The sequence below is a fragment of the Rhamphochromis longiceps genome, linkage group LG15 (assembly GCF_057381845.1).
Source record: "Rhamphochromis longiceps isolate RC_006_pf linkage group LG15, R_longiceps_female_GT1.1, whole genome shotgun sequence".
Classification (NCBI taxonomy): domain Eukaryota; kingdom Metazoa; phylum Chordata; class Actinopteri; order Cichliformes; family Cichlidae; genus Rhamphochromis; species Rhamphochromis longiceps.
Genome location: NC_140571.1, coordinates 7560531 through 7571393, shown reverse-complemented (window position 1 = coordinate 7571393; position 10863 = coordinate 7560531). Strand labels below are relative to the sequence as shown.

General features: G+C 40.0%; 1 long non-coding RNA gene across 1 annotated transcript; it reads right to left on the bottom strand.

Annotated features, from left to right (window-relative positions):
• Positions 1-223: 223 nt before the first annotated feature.
• LOC146651960 (uncharacterized) lies at positions 224-5922 on the bottom strand. Its single transcript, XR_014907476.1, has 3 exons — positions 5749-5922; positions 1435-1534; positions 224-1076 (listed from the first exon to the last, which is right to left on the bottom strand). It is a non-coding gene; the product is annotated as an uncharacterized LOC146651960 (long non-coding RNA).
• Between the last annotated feature and the right edge of the window lie 4941 nt (positions 5923-10863).

The following is a 10863-nucleotide window of genomic DNA, read 5'->3' as shown; positions in this document are numbered from 1 at the left end:
TGTTATCGCCTGGTTTACTGGGAGGCCGAAATCTCACATGCAAACACCTTAAAACCAATGCAAATAAAAGTCAAACTATTTATCAGACATTAGAGTGAAACTACATATTTGTAATAATCTTTTTAAATCCACAAAAAACACAAAGTCAAATCTAAACGTTTACACTGTAACCCTCTGGTTTGAACTAATATAAAGAAAAAATAGATAAAAAAAAGTTCACGTTTGCATGAATTCGCCTTTTTTCTGAGTGTTTCGTGGCAAGCCAAGCCAGCCGTTAGGATCTTACTTCAGGTGCAGATTCCTCTCACATTGTGATACTCACGGTTATTAAATATGCCATTACTGAAACCACATGATGGCTCATGTAACGCACGCTCTGAATGAACTCATTCCATAAGTATTTACTCCCGTGACATCAAAAGAGCCATACCCATAAAATGCAACACAAGTCGACAATTGCATCATAAACATTTTGATTCATAAAGTGGCTCTGTAAACTTCTGTGTTTTGGCGCCACACCCCAAGCACTTTTCAAACGTTTTGATGACTGTCTGCCAGTTGCGGGATTAATTTATCGTTAATGTAGGATACTCTGAGTAGCAGTTGAATTTGCTGAGACATGTTTACACTCCACTTAAAAGGTGAGGCGGAACTCCAGCGAATCAAAGGAATGGAAACAAACCCGCGAGGGAAACGAGGCAGGTAAAATACACAATCACCCAACTCCTCCCCCTGGAGAAAGCTATTCACCACATTCCTGAGCATAAGAGTGTGAAACTAAAATACACACAAATTCAATGGTCACACACATTCACATGCACACCCATATGTAGATATCTAAATGGGGAAACAATAAAAAAAACAAAAAATAATAAACAAAGGACAGACAATAAGATAATAGACGTCAATTCTTAAATATATAAACGTTTACGTGAACTGACACACCAGCTATTTCTGCACATTGTGTTGCATTGTAATGATATACCACCTCTCCCTCTTTAACAAGAGGCTGAGCCTTCAGCTGTAATCACAGCAGGAACGCATCCTGCCGTTTGGACGGTTTGTAAGGGAGTACCCTGCAATAAACAAAGAATATGTCATCAGAAAACACTTTTTTCCCCTGTCGCATGTGATGAGTCATGCTGCGTGAGTTTGTTGGTGTTGTGAAGTAACGTTCAGTCTGATTGATGTGGGAAGATACTAATATTCGGTGACTGCTGTGGTGACTCTCCAGTCATGGGAGAATTCACACACACACACAAGTGTGCGCACAAACAAGCATATGAATTTTTAAAAATGATAATTTTTTTTAAAGGGCCTTACACTGAATGTGCTAGGACTCACTTTTATGAGAGGGTTTACATGAACAGGCAACAGTGTGCGAGCACTCAGACCCAAAATACAAAACAGAGACAAAGCAAGAGGCAAATTTACATAGCTTCTCCGCGGCCTGTAGCGCTATTTATCCATTTAGATCAGGGGTCACGGGGGTCTGGAGACACATGCGGCTCTTTTGTCCATCTCCAGTAGCTCCCTGTGGTTTTGTCCAAAAAAAAAAAAAAAAAAAAAAAAAAACAGAAAAAAGAAACCTAGATGAATATGAAAACAATCCCTTTGCTGAACCTCAATTGTGATGGCTAATGTGGATGTTCACACAAATGGCTAGTCCCGAATCCTCCTAGCTATGACTGGATTTGTGCATTTACAACAACACGCACAAAACTTTATAGTTCCTTTTGTTTAAAAGAGAGCCCAAACTTGCTAATAGATAGTTTTCCCTTCACGTCACAATTTTCAGTGAATAAGAAGTAAAGAATTTTAGGTATTATAATTTTACAATGCCATACAATCCAAAACAGTTAATTATAATCTAAGTGGAAAGTTATAAAGTACTAAATAATCATAAATAGCTCACTGCAGAATAGTGACATGTAGGGAAAGATTTGAATTCCAGGTATTAGTGCGGCTCATTTATACTTGATAGTCTTGATCACTTCCATCAAGGTAAGATAAGAAATCATTTGTTATAAAAGGTAACAATTAATTTAAAGTCACCCTTTACTGCTTCCATCGGAATTCGGAGGTGAAGTAGCAGTGAGCGGCTGCTAATCAAATGCACTTGTTTAACTGATCATCAGAAAGTCTGAGCACTTATATCTATACTTCTGGAGAATGTAAAGTGTGTTAACACATTGATACAATATTTGCAGGAGTGGATTTTCCGGCAAATTCAGCCTCTGGAAAGTGCAGAGATACTGCAAAAAAACCCCAAGAACTACAGCTCAGTCTCTACAGGCCTCAGTTAGCATGTTAAGGTTCATGACAGTAATATTAGAAAAAAAAAGACTGAACAAATATGGGTTGTTGGGAAGGGATACCAGGAGAAAATCTCTTCTTTGTAAAAAAGAACATGGCAGCACAGCGCAGGTTTGCAAAGCTCAACATATCACAAAAGCACGGTGGTGGAAGGGTGATGATTTGGGCTTATTTTGCAGCCACAAGACCTGGGCACTACAATCTCCTCTGTCTATCAAAGTATTCTAGTATTCAAATGTGAGTCCATCTCACATTTGACTCACGTGTCAATGACTCACATGTGAAGGAATTGTGAGCCATGCTGCATGACTCAGTTTCAAGCCTCTCGACATGGGTAGATGCATGCTTCCTTCCTGACACTGATAGGGCGTATGAGTCGTTAGGACGAGAATTAATAGTAAAATATGCAAATGTGAATTTGGATTTTATTTAACTCATATTGCATGTAACTTCCTTATTTCCTTTTACGTTTACAGTAAAAGGAAAATATGATGAAAGTTGTGTAGGACAAAAACTTATTGTCTTCTGTCTTTCTGTGGGTGTAGAAGTGGAAGTCCTCCAAAAAACACTGCCAAGTTGGTCCTTGTTTCTACATGTTCATATCTGTCAGTTACCAAAAAAAAACAAAAAAAACAAAAAAACAAAACAAAGAAATTTGCATTTTTACCGAACTTCCTTCAAACAGCATGTCGACTGGAAATATGACATAATTAAATGTTTTTTCCTCTTACACAATGGAGGCTTCAAGGCTGAATATTCACAGTGACACTGGAGGCTCTGTGGAGATAATTTAATTTCAATTTATCTCTTCTCTAATCAGTGTTTTCCATGAACCCCCACAAACCTTTGCATTATAGAAGCTTGTTCCTTCCACAGATGACAAGTTTTAGCCTTTGACCCTGGTGGGAATAATGTACCAGTCCAGGCGTGGGTCAATGAAAGGAATAACGCTGATGATGATTCTCAAGCTGGAGGCCTTCCTTCTTCAGCATCATTTTACTGCAACATCACTGGTGATGTTAAAAGCTTCTATTTCCTGGAAATTATTGCCTTTCACCTTGACATTATTAAATTCATACAAAAAAACAAAACAAAAAAAAAAACATCCCCTTAAGACATTTTAGTAATATTGTGTTCTGTAATCTAATTAAAAACTTATTTCATTGACTAAAAGCTCGGCATTTCCCCAGAACTGAGGTACTAATAAAGATAATCTACTAAGTAATTGGTGGAAACGACATAAGCCACACGGTCAGTTACTTAAAGGCAAACAAGCTTAAGATTTAAAGTCAGAACAAACAATGGAGCCAAGAAAAGGATCCGATTTAACACTTTAACAGTTGGAAACGTCACATCATTATGATACAGTATTTCAACATATAGTGTGCACCAACAACAACAAAAAGTTTCGTTTTTAAGAAACCACCAATCAGTGTTTACATTTTTAATATACAAGCTGGTTATGATGGGCAGAATGTAAAATAAATTACTGTGAATATGAGTCTCTGTATGTCATCGTGGTTTGATGTGCTCCTGCATGAGGACGCCTACTGTTGCCGGCTTCTGTTGGCCTATGCTGGCAGTGGGAACGGGAATCAAGAAGCAATTCCAAATAGTAAATTTCTGATTGGTACGCTTGAAAGCTTATCAGGACCTTTTATCAGCACTTGCATGATTTTCTGCCAACTTCAAAAAGAACAAAAAAAACAAAAAAACAACACTTCTGTCAAATTCACTTCCAGACTCATACTTGAGTCATGTTCAGGTATTTTTTTCCTACTGGTTGTGTTCTGATTTCGAGAAGATAAAACAGGTGCATCAACACCGAAATCTTCCACCCTGTTTGGCTGTTGTTTCCGTGTCTGTCTGTGTGCTGACAGATGATGTGAATGCAACAGTGTCTGTATGTGAGATAAGTTTACAGGCATATACTTGAGAGGTCAGGAGTTGTCAGTCTAAATACAAGATATAAGACAGAAATAAACATTTCTTAAATTGCCAGGTTCCAAAATAATTTTAAATATAAACCCAGACACAGGACATATTAGACTTTGGCATTATTATTGAACAAAAATGAAGCCAAAATGAGGAATCAGTGTGTGAAACGCTAAATGCACCCATGATTCAGTATCTTGTAGAACCACCTTTATCAACAGCATATTGAAGTAATGGTTTTCTGTGTAACATTATCAGTTTGTCAGCAATTTTGACTCACTCTTCTTTACAACATTGCCTCTTCTCATTGAGATTTGTGATGATTTATTCATGCACAGCTCTCTTGAGTTCCTGCCACAGCATTTCAATCAGGTTGATGTCTCGACTTTAACTGAGCCCCTGCAGCAGCTTGATTCTTTTTTTTTCTGTTGCAGATTCAATTTCGATTGAATTTTGGCCAAGCTTCAGCTGTCAGACAGATGGTCTCATATTTGATTTCAGAATACTTTGGTATACAAACGTTTGTAGAGTTCGTAGTCGTCTCAATGACTGCGAGGTGCTCAGGTCCTGTGGCTGCAACAGAAGCCAAAATCGTCACACTTCCACCACCGTGCAAGACAGCTGGTCCAAGGTGTTTGTGCTGATTTACTGCGTTTGGTTTTCCCCAGAAATCAAACACTGGTGTGGTTCTGTGCATTATGGCCAAACATATCCACTTTAGTCTCATCTGTCCAAAGGACATTGTTTCAGGTGTCTGTTTGCGCAGCTCTGCAAACCTAAACCATGCTGCCAATTTTTAAATTCTTTTAGAGAGAGAAGATCCTCGCAGCCCTTCCAAATGAACCATAATTGTCATGGCTGTGTGAAGGCAGGCAGGAAAAGGTGGATCCAAGAGCAGGACTCGCGGAGGCACAGGTGAACTCAAAAACCCTCGGCTTTATTGTGGGATTACAGATAGAACAAAGAACTAACTAAACTGGAAAGCAACTAAACTGGCAGGCAAACAGAACACACAGGGAGGTATGAGGGTACGACGCGACAGAGAGCACAGGAAAACACAGGGCTTATAGACACAGAGGAGTAATCAGGGAATGAGAAACAGAAGGAAGATACAGCTGGGAGAGATCAGGGCTAACGAGACAAGGGAGGAGTAAAACGGAACACACCGACATCGCAAATGACCATGATCCTTCAATTTAAAAATAGGAAACAAAACACACTTTACTAAGACACGGACTAGACAGAGAAACACAGACTAGACAGTATCACTAACTAATCAGAACATAGGTCATAATCTAGAAAAGCACCAAAACATAAGAAACAGAAAAAGCTGGGTCAAAATGACCCAGAACCGTGACAATAATGGTTCTGTCTTAATCTAATTGCACTGTTTTCATAAACCTTAACATTTAACATGCTAACTGAGGCCTGTAGATGTAGGACTGCAATGTAGGTCTTGAATATTTTGCAATTTCTCTGAGCATTGCACAGTCTTACCTTGTGGTTGATTTGCTGGAACGTCCACTCCCTGGAAGATTGGCAACTGCCTTGAATGTTTTAGATTCGTGAATAATCTTTCTCACTGCAGAATAATGGACTTTAGATTGCTTGCAAATGGTGTTATAACCTTTCCCAGACTGACAAGCAGCAACATTTGCTTCTCTAAGATCATTGCTGCTGTCTTTCCTCCTTGTGTTCAAACACACCACAATGCTCCAGAACAGCAAACAACCCAAACTCCTGCTTTTTATGGAGGTGTTCACACTTGCTGATCAACAGTCAATCAGTTGCATTTGCTTAGAAGCAGCTGGCTGCCCTCTTTATTCATGGAGAAGCAGTAAGGGTGTGCTCAGTTTTTTACACACTGTTTCTCCATTTTTGGCTTAGTTTTTGCAGAATAAATACTGACATTATGCAATACTTCATGTGTTGTTGTTCATCTGAGGTTGTACTTAAATAACTTTTTCAACTTCTAAGGAGTGGGTGGTTTTTCAAGTGATAGATAAATCTTAGTGGGAAAGAAGATGTTGGTTCTTGTTTACAGGGCTGTTTTATGTCTGATGGCATAGATATCATACACACTACAGAGGTTTCTTGCAACCTGGAAGTATTTATAATAATCAGTAATCTCACTGATGAAATTACCCTACAATAACTGCACATTTCCAAGCTCCAGCTCAGTTATTATCAAAGACAGTTGACATAACAAAGCTCTGCTTGAATACACTCAGTTATACTGTGCAAAATTACAGGATGTATTTAGTCTTTCTTTAACACACAGTTGCAGAAAAAGAAACTTGTAGATAAAAAGGAGGGAGAGAAGTAGGTAAAATGGAATTGCGGGAAAAGATACAATTGGTTAAGGATTCCTGTAAAATGTGTAGAGGGCTCGGCTAACTGATAGTAAAACTGATACTTTACTTGTGACTGCTTGCTTGTCTCATCATGGTAAAATGTGGTACTGGTGATACCCCAGGTAGCCAGAACTACCATAAAGGCAGTTTTAAGTACTTATAAGTCTGTGGTTAAATTTTCTTCTATGCATACAGCCATTAACCTATCCAAGTAAAAACATTAAGACGGATTCAGTGACATTAACACTGATTTTATTAGAAAAAATATACCTTGTATCACATTTAGGTACAAGGTTAGAGCTGGGCACGTACACACTATGTTAAAGAAAGTATAAAATACAAATACATTTCCAAAATACAAGTATATTAACACAAGACCATATATGCAAATTCTAAAACCATGCATTCCTGCTGCACCAACAAAACCCAAACGTGTTGTGCATTTATGGGGTGGCTGTAGCTCAGGTGGCAGAGCAGGTCAGCCACTAATCAGAAGGCCGGTGGTTCGATCCCAGGCTGCATCCTGGCTGCATGCCAAATATCCTTGGGCAAGATACTAACCCCATGTTTGCCTACTGGTGGTGGTCAGAGGGCCCGGTGGCGCCAGTGTCCGGCAGCCTCGCCTCTGTCAGTGCGCTACAATGTAGCTTGCTATCGCCTGTGTGTGAATGGGTGAATGACTGAATGTAGTGTAAAGCGCTTTGGGGTCCTATGGACTAGAAAAGCGCTATACAAATGCAGGCCATCTATGAATACACATATGTTCATCCTTTTTAAAAACAGGGACGAATACATATGTCGAATGAATGAACGAACGAATGAACGAACATTAATTTGATTAATTTGTTTTGATTAATGTTTGGATAATGCCCCAGTCCCACATTTGTTTCCCATTTAAATTTTTTGTAACTTGTGTAAATTATTTGTAACTTCCCATATTATACTGCAGTATATATACTAAGCTTCCTGTACTGCTGGTGTGTGTGTGTGTGTGAGAGAGAGATCATTGAAAATGTTGGTAGCAGCCACATTAGCAGGTCTAAAAGAAGATTTTTGTCAACTCAAAATGCCGCCACGAAACTTCACATATGTGTATTTTGACTTTAAAAGATGGGTGTTGTCTCAGCTGATGCGACTGTGAGCCCATCATAACATGATCTCCAGACTGAATTTGCTAATGTTGTGACTTAACTTCAAATTGGCTGTAACGCCATGACCATAGCAGAAGCGGCCCATGCGTAATTTAGTACTTGTCAAGCCAGCATAAATAAACACAATTTTTTAGAAGCAAAGTTCTCAGCAACAGCCTCAAAGGCTGTCAACAGAACAATGTGATCCCTCTCTGTCTTCCCACTAGTGAACAAACACTCAGTTCAATCTTTTTGGGCAACTGGATAAACCGAAAGCAGCTGCAACTGTTTTTACATCTGTCCAACGCTGCTCCCCACCAACTCTGTTACTGAAGAGCTACTCCAATGCATACTTTAGGTTAAAATTACCACTACTTTTCAGATATATATTGAATTACTTGGAGTTAAGGGGAAGCAAACAGTGCCAGCATATTTTGGGTTAGGAGGAGGTGGAGGTGGTAGGTGTGCATGTCGTGTGCTGCTCATGGCTGCTTCAGCAGAGCAGATGCCTGCTGAGAGAGGAGACTGAAGAAACATGATCAACACTCACACCTGCTCTGATGGCCAGACCCTGAGGATGAAATATTGCCAAGGTTTCAGTTTTTCCCGAGAAGACTAAAAAAAGGGCCAAAGTGAATATTTAGTTTTCCACTGTCTGTTCTTTGGCCTCAGTTAATTTAGGATGATCACTGCCTTAGGTGTTTCTGTCCAGACGTTTCCAAATAAACAGCAAAATTCTAAAGAACTTATTTAAAATTGGCCATTAGTCTCCGAGTGCCAGTAAGCCTGAACAGGCCTCTTCTTGGGAAACTTTGTAAATATGTGACCATCATTTCTGTGACCATGCTTTCCTAATTATGATCAAATCCATGCAAGTTTACCACGAAACTTGTTTCCTCTCAAACATCGTTGATCAGACTAAGAACAGTGCCGACTTTAATCTACAGAAAACATTCCTGGAGAGAATATATATCCATACAGTTTGGACAGAGTACCTGTGATTGAAAGCAGAGGAACTTTGCAGTGTGTGCAGGCACAAATGTGTGTGTGTGTGTGTATCCCCTTTAGTTGACTAAATTGCCTTGTGTCTGTTAGTTCTGCATGCCTCACTCTGACTGGATTCACAGACTGGTAGTGAAACCCAACACTCACACAGGGGAGAAAAGCCTTTCCCAAAAGTCTGGCTTGATTTCTTTACGAGGTGCAGTGTCACACTAGGTGGGCCAGCACACAGGGGAGTCTGCAAAAACCTGACACTGAACACGCCAAAACGAGCCCGCGCCACTTAAATTTACTCGAAGAAATTAAGATGCTATGTTTTCACAGAGCAGGATGTCCTGGTTTTAATACGGGGAGGATGTAAATCAAAGAGAGAGAAAAGAGCAGAGGGGGCAAAAGTGGAGTGGATCAGAAAAGCTGACCTCTGCTCATGAGCGAAGGTTATTTATGTGAGCAAGGTGAAAGACCAGGCCAGGGTTATAGCAAGGCTGATTTCTGGTGTTGACAAGAAACTTTGACATTTTGCGTAAAACTAGATTTTGCTAATGACTCAGAGACAGAGTATTTCAGAAGGCTGTTCCTCCCCAAGTGTATCATTAGCTGCTCCATTGACGTGCTGAACCTGAGTAATGACGCAGGATATGGAACTTCACTATTGCAACAGGAGAACCACTTTAACACAGCACTTTGTGAACATGACATCTTGTTAGTGACATATTTTCCTCAAATTTTAAATCCCTTTTTCACATATCTGTAGTTCATTTTCTCATTACTCATTTCTTTCTCTCCATCATTTTCCTGCCCCGCCTAGCTTTTCAGTTTCAATTACAGTCTTTACAACCAACATCGGCGCTGTCCACACTCCGTCTACACGCCCGTGTTTTCTTTTTATATCCTTTAAAATACCTAAATGTCCTCAGTTTGTTCATCTGGCTGCCAGACATGAAACAATATATGAACTCATTTTCTCTCTCAGCCCTCCTCTGCTTTGTCCTTGTGCTCCCGAGGCAGCGGCTATAAATCTCAACGGGCCACTAAGTGTCTTATCTGCTGTGCGTATTGGCTGTCTCTGGTTTGCCCAGGCAGAGTTTTAATGAGGACACCGACACCCTTGTTGCCTTTGTGTGGTCTGCTTGGAGTCTTAACAATATGACGCTGCATTCTATAAACCAAGGGAGGCCAGTGTGATCACATGCTACCATTTGCTTTTTCTCCGCCAAAATCTCCGGCGTCTGACGTCACCTACAACATCACTTCCGTCACTTACCGTTCCCCAGCCGCAGAGCAGCAAGGAAAAAGTAATTTCCTGTATATGAAGTCACTGAGCCTGTGATGCAAACTGTCTGGAACGTGGTTTAAAGAGAGGTGAATTCAGTGGTTTAGGTCAGCTGATGTAAATACCTTTCCCCCCCCCCGTCACAGCTGACAGAGGGCCAACACCAATAGACAGAAGAGACGGCTTTCAGATGTAGAAGAAGCGTGGGCTCCAAACGCGTTTATGCAGAGAGGGTGAGAATTTATGACTCAAAATGTGGTTTTGTAAAAGCATATGATTTTGAATTACATCATCAGCTTTAGAAACAAACCAGTGTGAAATGTGTTCGTTCAAGTTTAGTCCCTGTGTGTTAGTGGAAGTGGTTGAATTCATTCACGTCGAGGAAAAACAAGTCCTCGGGTATGCAGGGTGGTGCAGTAATGCAAGAGGGTACAGCGTTTTACAGCAAATTAAATGCAATTTGTAGCACAGTCATTACATTCCTTGAAACCACTGATGCCAGAAGCCTTGATCTGTTATAAACTTTGTTATATTTTTCATTTTCACACTCTATTCAAAAAACTGTTTTTCCAACAGTAGTTCTTACCTTGGTCATGGATCTGCCAATTGACTAAGATGTTTCAGAAGCATTTTTGATTGAATCCTTTTATCAAGTTATATGCAAAAGCATCCTACATGGTTCACATTTCTGGAGGCTCAGCAGAGGAAAAAAGAGGACAGCAGTTGCATTGAATTTTTTAGTTACAAGTAGTTGCAATGACCATTTTCAACATCAAGGTGATTGCACAGATCACCTGGTAGGAGGCAACCTGTCTCCAAACAATCGTGGTACTCACAGAAATCGCTTTCAATT